The following is a 15,219-nucleotide window of genomic DNA, read 5'->3' on the forward strand; positions in this document are numbered from 1 at the left end:
AAGCACTGACGTTCAGGGGTCAGGTGGAACAGTGTTTTATAAACTCAACCAGTCTTTATTATGAAGCAGTAACAAATCCTTTCACAGAAATAATCTTCATGCTCATATCAGAAAGAGTTCATATAATCCAAATCTGGCCACATTTGAATGATCAAATATATTTTGTATAGAAGATAATAACAAAATGTCGATTTTGAATTCATTACAAGTGAGAGTTGATTCAGGAAGACTTATGGGACGTAATTATATTGTTTACCCATTTACAGATGAATAAACCAGGATACAGAAATGCTAAGTGACTTGTTCAAGATCACATCAGTAAAAAGTGGTAAATCCAACCTTACCAAAGTATTCTGGCTTTGAATCTAGGATTCTTCCCATTGTACCATGCTAACTGCATCTTTTTAAGACATGCATTGGAGGCCCAATATAATATGAGTTGAAGCGATTATAGAAGAGATGCAGAATCCCCACTCCCACTTCATGTCTGTTGGAGTCCAGTGACCAACTAACTTAACAATGTTAGATGGCAGAGTCAATTGTAGTCCCCAAATTTGGGTTCACAGACATTTCTTCCTGACTTCATGGACTCCTTTCCTTGTTGGTTGGCAATGACAATACTCCCAGATACTTGGAAGTGAACTGGTGTTGAAAAAAATTTTTCTTCCTGGCTTTTTAGACTGGCTAAATTATAGTCATCTTTCCTAGGACATACACTAATCTACTTGTACTTACTGTGACCAATCATTACATCAAGTGTTTTACACACTTTATCTCATTTTATTTTATCTCCACAAGAATTTGGTGAAACACATACCATTTCTACCATCTTGTTTTACAGACAAGAAAACTACTCTTTAAGAGAGGTTAAGTAATTTGCTTGAGATTGGGAGGTGGCAAAAGTTAAATGAAGAATTTAACTAACAGAGTAAGACTCCAGAGCTCACGCTTCAACACCAAAATTGTTAAAGCTGTTCTGTGACGACCTCCCACCCCCATGCTTCCATCCAGCAGTTAAGACCTCCACAAAGGTTTTACATGGGTTCAGGCTAATGTTGCCAAACAAATAGCAGAAGTAAAATATGCATTTTAGACTAAAAAAGGAAGTCTCTAAGATTTAATGTGATAATAGAATATCATTCAGCAACAAAAAGTAATGAACTACTTACACATGCAACAACACACATGAATCTCTCTTTTCTTTTCAAGTTTTTATTTAAATTCTAGTTAGCTAGCATATATGGTAAAATTAGTTTCAGGTATAGAATTTAGTAATTCATCACTTACATATAATACCTAGTACTCATCCCCATAAGTGCCCTCCTTAATACCCATCACCCATTTAGCCTATCCCTCACACACGTCCCTCCATCAACCCTCAGTTTGTTCTCCATAGTTAAGAGTCTCTTATGGTTTGCTTTCTTCTTCCTTTTTTCCCCTTTCCATATGTTCATCTGTTTTCTTTTTTAAATTCCGCATATGAGTGCAATCGTATGACATTTGTCTTTCTCTGACTTATTTTGCTTGGAATAATAACTTCTAGCTCCGTCCACATAATTGCAAATGGCAAGATTTCATTCTCTTTAATAGTTGAGTAATATTCCATTGTATATATAAACCACATCTTCTTTATCCATTCATCAGCCGATGCATATATAGGCTCTTTCCATAGTTTGGCTATTGTCGATAATGCAGCTTTAAACATCGGGGGCATGTACCCCTTCAAATCTGTATTTTTCTATCCTTTGGGTAAATACAAATGAATTTAAAAAGCATTATGCTAAGTGAAAGAAATCAGATTCAGGAGACTTTATACTATATGATTTTACTTATATGATGCTCTGGAGAAGATAAAACTACAAGGACGAAAAGATACATTGGTGGTTAGTAGGGGCTAGGGATGGAGAGAGGGAGAACAAGGGAACTTTTGAAGGTGATGAAAATATTCTGTATATAATTTTCAAAATTCTTATGATGTGCACCTAAAAGGGTAAATTTGCTGTGCATAAATTATGACTCAGTAAACCTGATTTTTAAAAGGTAAAATGAATAAATATGGTCTCTAAGACACTGTTTTCCAAATCTCCATTAGTGAGATACAACCCCTCAGTGAGTTATGAACTCAATTTAGTGGGTTGTGATTGGCATTTTAAAAGGCACAATGGAACAGAATAGGAATATCAGAGCCTGTAAACAGTAAAACGAATGTTGTTAATGAAGCATTTGCTTCTGTTCCCCATATATGTATGTGTGATAAATATCAGGAAAACAGATACAATGGTCAGAGTGTTCTCTTTTTAAGTTTATTTATTTTGAGCAAGAGAGCATGGCAGGAGCAGAGAAAGAGGGAGAAAAAAGAATCCCAAGCAAGATCCGCACTGTCACCACAGAGCCTGAAATGGGGCTTGAACTCACAAAACCCAAGATCATGACCTGAGCCAAAATCAAAAGTCAGATGCTTAACCCACTGAGACACTCAGGCACCCCCATGGTCAGAGTATTTTTAACAGAGGGAATTTAATACAGGAAACTGGTTTCACAAATGATGAATAGGTAGAGAAGCCAAATAGGGAAAGATGAGACAACCCAAAGATCAGCAATGGCAGAAACCACTTACACCTTTCGACTGGAGGGACAAAGGAAGGTAGCAGTGTTGCTGGGTCCCAGAGCTGGGGTCATCCTGGAGAAGCTTAAATCGCAGGGGACACAGAGTTGGAGGCACAGAGAAGAGCTAGACACTGTCAAAAATGCACTGCAGCTTTCCCATTCCTGCCAGCCTCCAGTATCAGAGCAGGACTGCACATGAGTGGCACCCATCCAGAAGTCAGTTAACATAATTTGGGAGCCATGGAAATACAGCCTCTTGGGATCAGCATCCTTGAAACATGGCAGAAGAAGAGCAAGGAATAGATTTGAGAGTAAACAGTCCCAGGGTTGGCATAGCTGTGAAGTAAAATGCATTTCTTTCTTTTTTTTTTTTACAAATAGTTTATTGTCAAATTAGTTTCCACATAACACTCAGTGCTCATCCCCACAAGTGTCCTCCTCCATGCCCATCCCCCCTCCCCCCACATCCATCAGTCCTCAGTTTTTGTCAGCATTCAAGAGTCTCTCATGGTTTGCCTCTCTCCCTTTCCCCCACCATTTCCGCCCTTCTTCTCCCCCTTGTTCCTCCGTCAAGTTCCTCCTAATCCTCCTATACGTGCAAACATATGGTATTTGTCCTTCTCTGCCTGACTTATTTCGCTCAGCATGACACCCTCAAGGTCGATCCATGTTGCTACACATGGCCAGATTTCATTGTTTCTCATTGTCATGGAGTATTCCATGGTATAGATAAACCACATCTTCTTGATCCATTCATCTGTTGATGGACACTTAGGCTCTTTCCATGTTTTAGCTATTGTGGAGAGTGCTGCTATGAACATTGGGGTACATGTGCTCCTATGCATCAGCATTTCTGTATCCCTTGGGTAAATTCCTAGCAGTGCTATTGCTGGGTCCTAGGGGAGTTCTATTAGTTTCCTGAGGAACCTCCACACTGATTTCCAGAGGGGCTGCACCAGTTTACATTCCCACCAAGAGCGTAGGAGGGTGCCCGTTTCTCCACATCCTCGCCAGCATCTAGAGTTCTCTGATTTAAAAAGCATTTCTTATCAGAGATCATATTCCAAAAGGTTTAAAAGCCATTACTTTAAGGGACAAAGCTATTCTCTATGTTATTCTTTCTATATACATGAAGAATAAAGTCACCCTTTTGACCATTAAAGGTTGCCAAATTTTGCCCTTTGGGTGTGTTTGAAAAGGCAGTTTGAACTAGAGAAGTTGGATTGGATGACTAACCCACTTGTCTCCTTAGTGTGGGAGTAGTCATACAAAGATCTCTTAGCAAAGGTGAAACTCTTAGCAGATGTAGATGAAATTTAGGCTAGGAACAACAGAGCAGGAACAAAGTACACAAGTGGCAAATGTGTAAGCAAAGTAATAGTGTGGAAGAAAAATAATAGCAGTTAAAAAACAATACGCTGACTATCAAATGGCCTCTGTCAGCAGCTATGTGTGTGACAGCTCTATAAAACTGCCTGGATCCACAAGGAGTAGCAGCCATAATTCATCAACACAGCTTTATTCCTTACTCTGATGACTGTTTAGTTCCTCCATTCCAAAGCTTTGACCTTGAATTATTTGGGATTTCTGATCTCAAGAAATGGCTCCTTTGGCTCCCTCATTGAGTCAAAACTAATGTTTGATTCCTTGTGTTTAAAAACACAGAGCCACCCTCCCCTCCAGCCATCCAATATGCTGAATGGAAAGAAGGCTAAGGAAGTGAGTGGCCCCAGGCCCTGCTGTCATGAAGAAAGAAGCAGGAGACCAAGAAGGTGGTCGCGGCGAAAAGGGCCAAGAATTTTGACATCAGACAGGACATCAAGCCCAAAAGGGACCTCACCTACTTTGTCAAAAGACCCCACTACATTCTGCTGCAACGGCAAAGGGCTGTTCTCTATAAACGTCTGAAAGTTCCTCCTGCAGTTAACCAGTCCACCGGGGCTTTGGACCGCCAAACAATTATTCAACTGTTTATGCTGGCCCACAAATATAGACCTCTGGTCAAAGCAAGAGAAGAAGCAGAGACTGTTGGCCCAGGCTGAGAAGAAAGCTGCCAGCAAAAGGGATGTCCCCACTAAGAGGCCTCCTGTCCTTTGAGCTAGGGTTAATACGTCACTACCTTGTTAGAAAACAAGAAGGCTCACCTAGTAGTGATTGCACATGATGTGGATTGCATTGAGCTGGTTGTCTTCCTGCATGTCCTGTGTTGTAAGATGGGGGTTATCTACTGAAATATCAGGTGGAAGACCACCCTGGAGTGTGTGGTCCACAGAAAGACCTGCAGGACTGTCACCTTCACACAGGTTAACTCAGAAGACAAAGGAGCTCTGGCTAAGCCAATGGAAGCTATCAGGACCAATTACAATGACAGATATGATTATTATCCACCATCACCAGGGAGGCAACATCCTGGGTCTAAAGCTGGTTGCTCACATTGCCAAAGTGGAAAAGGCAAAGGCTAAAGAACTGGCCACCAAACTGGGCTAAGTGTACACTGTTGAATTTTCTGAGCATAAAAGTAATAAAAAGTTCTCTTTCACAAAACAAAAAACTTACAGTGTCTACTTTTGGACTTCTCAATCTATATCAATCATGCAGGAACAATGTACTTCAATCTGTTTCTTTTCTGTCTAGTCTCCTTCAGTTATTTTATTTTTTAAATTGTTTTAATGTTTGGTGGGGGGGAGGGGACTAGGGGGAGAGATAGAGGGAGAGAGAGAATCCCAAGCAGGCTTCACACTGTCAGCACAGAGCCCAATGCAGGGCTCAATCTCTTGAACCATGAGATCATAACCTGAGCTGAAATCGAGAGTCAGAGGCTTAATCTACTGAGCCACCCAGGAGCTTTGTCTCTTTAAGTTATTTTAAAATATGGCTTTGGGAATATTGTTTTAAATTCAACTACATCATTATTAAGAGTTCTTTATAAGGGCATTGAATATTTGTTGAATAGATGAATGAATGGGTGTGCAGATGGATGAATGTAGGCAATGTGAGTGAGTCTCAGTTCTAAGTTTCAGTCAGGCTTATGGGGAGTCCTCAAGAGCCAGTTTCCTAGTTCTGACTTGACTGGTAGTTTTTTTTTAATTAAATTAAATTTATTTTATTTTATTTATTTTATTTTATTATTTTATTAATTTAATTTTATTTTTTTAGAGAGAGTGCAAGCACAGGACACAGGCAGAGAGAGAGAAAGAGAGAGAGAGAGTATCTTAAACAGGCTCCATGCTCAGGGGAAGCCCCATGAGGGGCTGGATGTCTCCACCCTGGGATCATTACCTGATGCAAAACCAAGAGTGACGCTCTACAGGCTGAGCCACCCAGGCGCTCCAGTGACTTGTTATATAAAGACCTCCAGAACGCCACTGTGCTGCCATCTAGTGGTAGCATAACCTACATGTAAGAAAGGTAATGCAGACTAACAAGCTTGCATGCATAATGAAGTATCACAATTCTTTTCCTTCTTCCAGCTGCTTATGGCTCCTGATTTGGCTATCTTTGATAGTAATAGCTCTTCACCTTGATTCTTAACACATGTACAGAGAATTCTCGCAGGATTATATAAAACGATGTCATAAGCTCAGGCATCATATGGTAGAGCAAGTCCTCCTTGATAAAATAAATGCCAAAGGTCTCTGTGTATTTTGACACACTCAACAGGCTCATGGTTTTAAAAAAATATGATAACCAGTTATTTTTAAGAGAAAGAATGATAATAATTTTATTGCTTCCATACTTGTTTCAATTTGATGACTCTCTTTAAAAAAATATACTGGGGTGCCTGGCTGCCTCAGGCAGTTAAGCGTCGGACTTCACTCAGGTCATGATCTCGCAGTCCGTGAGTTCGAGCCCCGCCATCGGGCTCTGTGCTGACAGCTCAGAGCCTGGATTCTGCTTCGAATTCTGTGTCTCCCTCTCCCTCTGTCCCTTCACTGCTCATGCTTTGTCTCTGTCTCTTAAAAATAAACGTGTAAAAAATTAAAAATAAATAAAAAATTAAAAAACATGCCTTTTTTCCATACAAACACTAACATCTTAATTGGAAAAAAAAGCCACATTTATCCCAGAATATAATTACATAAGAATAAAATAAAATAGTTGCAAATTTTAGGAAACCAGGAGTATAAAATAAGGACTCCATTCTTGGGCATCCTGCAAGCCTATCCAAGTTGACACATAAAATCAACCATCACGTGTGCCTTGGTGTGGGCCTATTTTTATCCATTGTACTGCGCTTTCAATGGACTCTTTTAATCTGTAGACTCATGTGCTCCAGTTCTGAGAAATTTTATTGATTTTTTTGTTTGAATAGTCTTATACATTTTCCTTGTTCTCTATTTCTAGATTCCTATTATAAGGATTTCACAATTTCTCGCTGGTCTGTCAATGTTTCTGTCTACCTTTACCATTTTTCATCTGCCTCTTACCTTGCTTACTGGAAACTTTCCTTAATTTTTTCTTTCAACCCTTTAAAAAATGTTTTTAATTTTTATTTAAATGTTTAAGTAAAACATTCTATTTTAAATGTTTATTTTTTGAGAGAGAGAGACGTGGGGTGAGTGGAGAAGGGACTGAGAGAGAGGGAGACACAGAATCTGAAGCAGGCTCCAGGTTCTGAGCTGTCAGCACAGAGCCCAATACAGGGCTCAAACTCAAGAACTCTGAGCCAATGTGGACGCTTAACCAACTGAGTCACCCAGGCGCCACTTCTTTCAACCCTTTTATGGAGTTTTTATTTTTGCCATGTTTTTAGTTTCAGGAGATTTTCTTTTTCTTTTGAGGGACATCTGCATCCTTTTAAAATAGTATCCTATTCTTGTTTAATTGGCAATATCTTTTCTTATCTCTCTCAAAATATTAATGACATCATTTTTTAAGTGCTCTTTTCTCTTGCATGGCTTGTTTCCTCCAAGTTGCTTTTTTTTCTGTTTATTTCTTTGGTTTCTGTCTTTTATACTGGAAACTTCCCTCGGATGTCTGGTTGTTTTCATTCCCTCAAGAGTAGGGAACTAAAAAAAGCTGCTTGCAGGTTCTGAGTGGGGAGGGAAAAAGGGACATTCACAAAGGGGAAGTTGGGGACCTCTACTGTCAGTATATTTTGATCTGGTTTATTGGGCTGCTCAAATTCCTTAAAGAAAACTTTTCTGATCTTCTTCCATAAAACCAAGGCTGCCAGTTGCTGATTGGGAGAGGAGGCCAAGGTGTCTCAGGATCTGTGTTTTCGCCCCACTTGCAATTATGCCTGATGTCATCTGTGCTAATCTCTCCCAAGAATAAACCCTCATGGTCTCACAAGTTCACCCTGATGACCCAGCTACAGAGAGTAGGCAGGAGACCTGGGGTTCAATTTCTTAATAGACTCTCAACCAACTGGCCTATTTCTAGCTTTTCTCACTCTATACTTCCCTACCTCCAGAGGTGCCAGAGGCTGCCACTACCTGAACCCACTGAAGACCCTGCAGTGTAAATTGAGATGAATGTCAGCTTTCTGAATTGCTGACTTATGATTCTGTTTTGCGAGGTTGCTAAGCCATGTTTTGTAGCTTCAAAATCTTTCTTCTATCGCCTCCTTTCTCTTTCCTCTTCATCCTGAGGCGTTTATGCCTTTATGAAAATACCTTCACTGTTGTTTTAGCAGGATTGTGAGAAGGAGCAAAAAAAAAAAAAAAAAAAAGCNGGAACTTTGAAAACAATTTCTGTTTATGAAGCTTCTATTCATTTAAAAATTCTTTAAATGTTTTCAAAGTAGAGAAGTTTAAGATTATTTTTTGTAGTGAAACATAATTAATTTGTGTATATGATTTCTTTACTCGTTTCCAAATTTAAGAACTCTTTGTCCTATGTTAAGATTAGGTAAATATTTACTTGGATCTGTCCTAAGTAAAATTGTCAAGTAGCCATGGGTTTTGTTTTGTTTTTTTTTGCACCAGCTACCAATCTTCTCTTGGTGATGATGCCCTATCCCTCCTTCTGGAGTGTTGCGATGCCCCTGAGAATCCCCATGATGCCCTCTGTTCACTAACATTCTCAGCCAAGACCCTTTCTTTCCTTCCGTGGTAACTCCCTATGCTTCAGGCCTTCTCCAGTCCTTTCCACTGCATTAAAATGTACCTGTCCGGGGTCTTATTTTATTATACTCTGTTCTTTCTTGGCTAACTAAAGGTACAAGAACTGTTTTAGAGGAACTTTACATTCATTATTGATTTAATCCTTAAGACAACCTAGTGTGGTAGATGTTACTAGTCCTATTTCACAGATTAATAAATTGAGGCCATGAGAGGCTAAACCTCTCTTATCCAGGGTCACTAGGATAGTAAGTCAGGAAAGGTCTACAGTACAACAGCTTTTAACCACTGCATACGTTTCTCCCTATACTAGAAAATATTTACTGTGTTAACTCACATAATAACACATTTAACAAATGTTAGTGGCTATTTTTTAAGGCAGTAGTTTACCCTAAATAGTGAGTCTAATAGTGAACATTTCAAATACAACAAAAGTTTTAAGCAGCAGGGCCTTTTATTGCCATTTAGGGTTACCTTTCTCCTCCCATCCACTCCCACAGAATGCAGTGTCGATTTGGCATTTTTAACACTGCAGCTAAAGATTATAAAAATAAAGCCATCTATGACCATGAAAAGCTCTGCAGGAGTTACGTTATAAACTATAGCACTCAGCCGAGAAAGACTAGCTTTTAAGCAGTGCATTTAGATATTTTGGCATGTTATTAGACACATACTTGAGCCCATTCTCCATTTCACCTCTGTATTTTCAATTCAAAGAAGGATTTTTATTCTTCATGGAAACAAATGATATCAAAATTACAAGGCATCTTCTCTGATTATTTCCATCTAAGGTTATATAAACACTATATTTATTATTTCATACACATTTTTTATCCTTACTGGGCTATGTTGGTTTCCAAGGACAAATAGCAGAGTATTCTAGATCTTTTCCAAGGTTTCAGTACTAGCCTTCCTGTAACCCAGAGCACTCAGCTCTCCACCTGACACCAAGTTGATCAGATCTCCCAGTTTCATACAATAGCACACAAATTAAAGTACTAGTGTGTGCATTGTATGTGACATCAGAATAATAAGACCATGACTCTTCAGAGAACTCATGGTCTAGAGAAGAGGACATATAAAATGTCATAAAAATGTAAGAAAAAATATTTTAATTTTCAAAAATATTTGTTTTTGAGAGAGAGAGAGAGAAAGGAGTGGTGGAGGGGTAGAGACAGAGGGAGACAGAGGATCCCAACCAGATTCTGTGCTGACAGCACGGATGTAGGGCTCAAACTCACAAACTTATGAGATCATGACCTGAGCTGAAGTCTTATGCCTAACTGACTGAGCCACCCAGAAGCCCCCTCTTCTTTTTTTAATGTTTTTTTTTTTTTTTTTTAAGTAGGCTCCATACCCAAAATGGGGCTTGAACTCACAGCCCTGACATGAAGAGTTGCATGCTCCACTGATTGAACCAGCCAGGAACTCCAAGAAAAAAATATTTTAAAAATCCATTCCTGGGGTGCCTGGGTGGCTCTGTTGGTTAAACATCCAACTTTGGCTCAGGTCATGATCTCACAGCTTGTAAGTTTGAGCCCTGCATCAGGCTCTGTACTGACAGCTCAGAGCCTGGAGCCTGCTTCAGATTCTGTGTCTCCATCTCTCTCTGCCCCTTCCCTGCTCGCACTCTGTCTCTCTGTCTCTCAAAAACAAGCATTAAAAATCTTTTTAAGTCAGTTTCTAAATTTTCTCTTTTATTTATTTTTTTAACTTTCTCTTTTTTCTAGACAAAGAATGGAGGTTTCAGAGTCTTTGCTTCCTTACCTCCCACACCCATCAAAAAATTCCTGAATCTTCTCTTACCCCATCTTCATTCAGTAAATGGCATCCGGGCAGATTTTCAGGCTCAAAACTTCTATTACTCTTAATGTCCATGTCTATCCCCTTCTTGTTGCCCCAAATCCAACCTATTAGTAGGTACTGTCAGTTCTAACTCCGAAATGCACTAAGCAGCTGACTGGTCCCCGTTCTGATGGCTTCTGCACTAATTTAAGCCCTGCCATTTCTCACTTGGACTCCTACAAATACTTCCCGAATGGACTCTGCTTTCTTTCTTCCATGTTTGCTCCATGACAATTTAATCTTCACAGAACAGACAGAGGCTCTTTTAAAGTGCACATCAGGGGCACCTGGGTGGCTCAGTTGGTTTAAGTGTCAGACTCTTGATCTCAGTGCAGGCCTGGATCTCATAGTGGTGAGTTCAAGTTCCAGGTCAGGCTCTGCACTGGGCATGAAGCCTGCTTTAAAAAAAAAAGAAAAAGAAGAAGAAAGGCACACAGCTTCTGTTTCAAACATGGTGGAGTAACAGGGCCTGGATTTTCCTTTTCCCAAAACAAGAAACTGGACAAAATGTATTTAACACCTGCTCTCAGGCATTACACAACTGGCAGCCTGGGCCTGTTAGCTCTGAGAAAGAGGAAACAATCACGTAAACCCTGTGATTGTCCCAGGTTACCTGTAGTAGTTCCTAGGCTTCATGCAGGCAGCAGGAATCCAGACAGATCCCAAAGGTCTTACTGAACTGAACAGATAGAGATGGCAGTTTGGGGAGGCCAAAGCAGCAAGAAACTTGTGTAGCACCGGTTCTTGAAAAGACTTGACTTTCCCAGGCAGAGAAGGACAAATATCATATGTTTGCACGTATAGGAGGATTAGGAGGAAATTGACGGAGGAACAAGGGGGAGAAGAAGGGCGGAAATGGTGGGGGAAAGGGAGAGAGGCAAACTATGAGAGACTCTTGAATGCTGACAAAAACTGAGGACTGATGGATGTGGGGGGGAGGGGGGGATGGGCATGGAGGAGGGCACTTTGGGGATGAGCACTGAGTGTTATGTGGAAACTAATTTGACAATAAACTATTTGTAAAAAAAAATAATAATAAAAAAAAAAGAAAAGACTTGACTTTCCATATCAAATTACCTTGGTCGCTATGTTGCCAATCAGCTTTCAGTTTCATTTCCCTGTATTTATCAATCATTACATCATTACCACAGCGTCTTAATTACTCCAGCTTTAAACAGTCCTGTGATGAGGTGGCTCATGACTTCCAGTTTTGTTCTTTTTCAAGATTGCTACTCTAGGTCTTTTCTATTTTCAGAAAATGTTTACAATCAGCTTGTCAATTTCTAGGGAGAAAAGTCTGTTAGGATTTTTATTGGAATTGTGTTGAATTTAAAGATCATTTTGGGGGATGCCTGGGAGAGTCAGTTGGTTGAATGTCCAACTTTGGCTCAGGTCATGATCTCACTTTGGCTGAGGTCAAGTTTGGTTCATGGGTTCGAGCCTCACCTTGGGGTTTGCAGTGACAGCAGGAGCCTGCTTCAGATTCTGTGTCTCCCTCACTCTCTGCCCCTCCTCTACTTGTACACGTGCACGTGCATGCTCTCTCCTTCAAAAATCAATAAACATAAAAAAAATAAAGATCATTTTGTGAAGACAATCTAATTATATTAATCTATTATATAACTTTCCATTTATTTAGATTTTCTTTAATATCTCTTATCAATATTTTATATTTATCACTGTAGAAGTCTTACACAATTTTTGTAAATTTAATTTTATATAGCTTATTTTTTTAATGTTTATTTTTGAGAGAGAGAAACAGAGGGAGAGACAGATCTCAAGCAAGGAAGGGTCAGAGAGGGTGATACAGAACTGGAAGCAGGCTCCAGGCTCTGAGAGGTCAGCAGAGAGCCGGAAGCAGGGCTGGAACGCATGTTCGTGAGATAATGACCTGAGCTGAAGTCAGACATTCAACCGACTGAGACACCCCAGTACCTCAGGTTTGTTTGTTTTTTTTAAATTTTTTAAAAAATGCTTATTTATTTCTAAGAGAGAGATAGAGAGACAGCGTGAGCAGGGGAGGGTCAGAGAGAGAGGGAGTCACAGACTCTGAAACAGGCTCCAGGCTCTGAGCTGGCAGTCAGCACAGAGCCCGATGCGGGGCTCGAACCCATGAACTGTGAGATCATGACCTGAGCCGAAGTCGGACGTGTAACCGACTGAACCACCCAGGTGCCTCAGGTTTTTGTTTTGTTTTGTTTTGTTTTGTTTCTTAATGTTTACTTTTGTGAGAGAGAGAGAGAGCAAGCATGTGCGTGGGGGTGAGGGGAAGGGGTAGAGAGAGAGGGAGACAGAGGATCCAAAGCAGACTCTGCCCTGACAGCAGAAAGCCCCAAGTTGGGCTCAAACTCATGAACCTGGAGATCAGGACCTGAGCCGAAGTCGAACCCTCAACCGACCGAGCCACCCAGGCGCCCCTTAAGCAGTTTATTTTTGATACTCTAGTAAACGGTGTTTTAAAATTTCATTTTCCAATTATTTCCTGGTAAACAGAACTATGATTGATTTTTGTGTATTAAACTTATATTCTATGACCTTTCTAAATTCACATATTAAGCCTACTAGTTCTTTGTACATTCATTTTGATGTTTCTGTATAAACCATCATATCACTTATAAATAAACACAGTTTTATGTCTTCCTTTCTATTCTTTAATTCCACTGTGGCCAGGGAACATACTCTGTAAAATTTTAATATTTTTGAAATTTCATGAGACTTGCTTTATGGTTTAGCATTTGGCCCTGTCCAAGAATTTTCCAGATCACTTTAAAAATGTTTTTCCATTGTGTCCTGAAATCTATTGTTTCTTATGAAATATCATTTCCATGATCAAATACCATCATATACCATTGCTTCTCTGTATGAAAAGTTTTTTTCTCTGGATACTTCCAATATCTCTTTATTTTAGTTTTTTAGTTGTTGTAATGTGCTGTATTTAGCTGTGCTTTTCCTGTATCTATCTTGCCTGGAATGTGTTGAGCTTCTTTGGTAGGTGAGTAAATTATTTCCACAAATTTGTGGAAATTTCAACTATTTTTTCTTTTGCTCTTTTTTTTGGTTCCATTCTCTTTCTCTTTTCATTCTTGAGACTCAATTTGCCATTCTGTTAGATCACTTAAAATGTCCCATTATTTGTTCATTATTTGTAATGTTAATTTGTTGTTTTCATTATATACAATCTTATTTCCATTCCTTTTTAATAATATATTATTTTTTATTTTTAAAAATGTTTTCTTTTGAGAGAGAAAGAACGCGAGCATGTGAGCACAAGCTGGAATGGAACAGAGAGAGAAGAAGAGAGAGAATCCTGAGAAGGCTCTGAGCTGTTAGTGGTCTCTTGAACTGTAATATCATGACCTGAGCTGAGACCAAGAGTTGGAGGCTCAACTGACTAAAGCCACCCAGGCATGCCCAGAATATATAATTCCTAATGGTCTTCATCTTTGCTGACTGTAATGGTCATGAGAATTGCCTTCCAGGACACCAATTATCAGAAGCATAATTGAGTGAGGGCCCAAGCTGTTATATTGTGAAATTCATCACTCTTTGTGCTTAGGCCACAGCTTCTCATGGGCTGCTGCTGGTCAAACACTAAGGAATTCTCTGATGGCTTACGTTGGCTTGAGGACTCCCTGTTGGCATTCCTGAACTTTCCTTAGACTACATGACACCTAATGTTCCTTCCTTCTCTCCTTCATTCCAGGTCAGACTTGGAGTGTGGTTTGATGGCTATCATGGCTTTCCCCAACTCCTTTTCCATTTTCTTTTTTTTTTTAATTTTTTAAAAAATGTTTTATTTATTTCTGAGAGAGAGAGAGGTTGACCGACCACGTGAACAGGGGAGGGTCAGAGACAGAGGGAGACACAGAATCTGAAGCAGGCTCCAGGCTCTGAGCTAGCTGTCAGCACAGAGCCTGACGTGGGACTCGAACCCACGAACCACAAGATCATGACCTGAGCCAAAGTTGGATACTCAGTGCCCCTCCTTTTCCATTTTCAATAAGAAGCGTTTACCTGAATCCGTTCTTAATGTCTGCTTTGAGGGAGCATCTGGAATAGCACAGATAAAATCAGGAATGGTCTGAGAAAGCAGGAAGGAAAGATGAGGATTTGAGACTCGCTTGCCTACTACCTGGCAGGTAGACAGGATGGAACAAGGAGAGTCTCTGGCAGAAGGCAGCAGCTCACTGCTGACCATTATACTGGCAGTGAACTGGGAAAGTATATTTGTGGAGAGCAACGTTGTGAAAGGTAAGATAATACAGATGCACCATTCAAACCATGTTCTAAAAACTGTCAAGGCTATACTTGCCATGTATGAGTGTGGCAAGGAACAAAGGCCAAGTTGCTCCTGGGAAATACAGACTCCTCTGGTGACAAACTTTGGCTCAAGGATTCTCCATTGCCCTTTCCAAATCTTCCTTACACTGCACAGACAGTTCACCGAGGAAATCTTCCTTTCCTCTCTCCTTCACTTGGAATCAGACTTTCATCCCAGTCGAATGGATCCATGGCTTTCTCCAGCAACCTACCTATGTTCTTTCCCAAGTGCTTCCTATAACACAACACTTGCATGTTTAATCCCTTCATCGTGGCTACTTTTGAAAAGAGCCAGGTTAACACACTGGCCCTTTCTTCTGCTATCTCCAATAACTGTTAAGCCCAACCAGTGAGTGTTTTCATTTCAGAAATTATACTTTCC

At 40.0% G+C, this 15,219-nt stretch overlaps 1 pseudogene; it reads left to right on the plus strand.

Moving 5' to 3' along the window:
- The first annotated feature begins 4,299 nt into the window (after nucleotides 1-4,299).
- On the plus strand, nucleotides 4,300-5,094 carry LOC144243123 (large ribosomal subunit protein eL8 pseudogene; annotated as a pseudogene).
- The last annotated feature ends 10,125 nt before the right edge of the window (nucleotides 5,095-15,219 follow it).

This window comes from Crocuta crocuta, unplaced genomic scaffold (assembly GCF_008692635.1).
Source record: "Crocuta crocuta isolate KB4526 unplaced genomic scaffold, BGI_CrCroc_1.0 scaffold26, whole genome shotgun sequence".
Classification (NCBI taxonomy): Eukaryota; Metazoa; Chordata; class Mammalia; order Carnivora; family Hyaenidae; genus Crocuta; species Crocuta crocuta.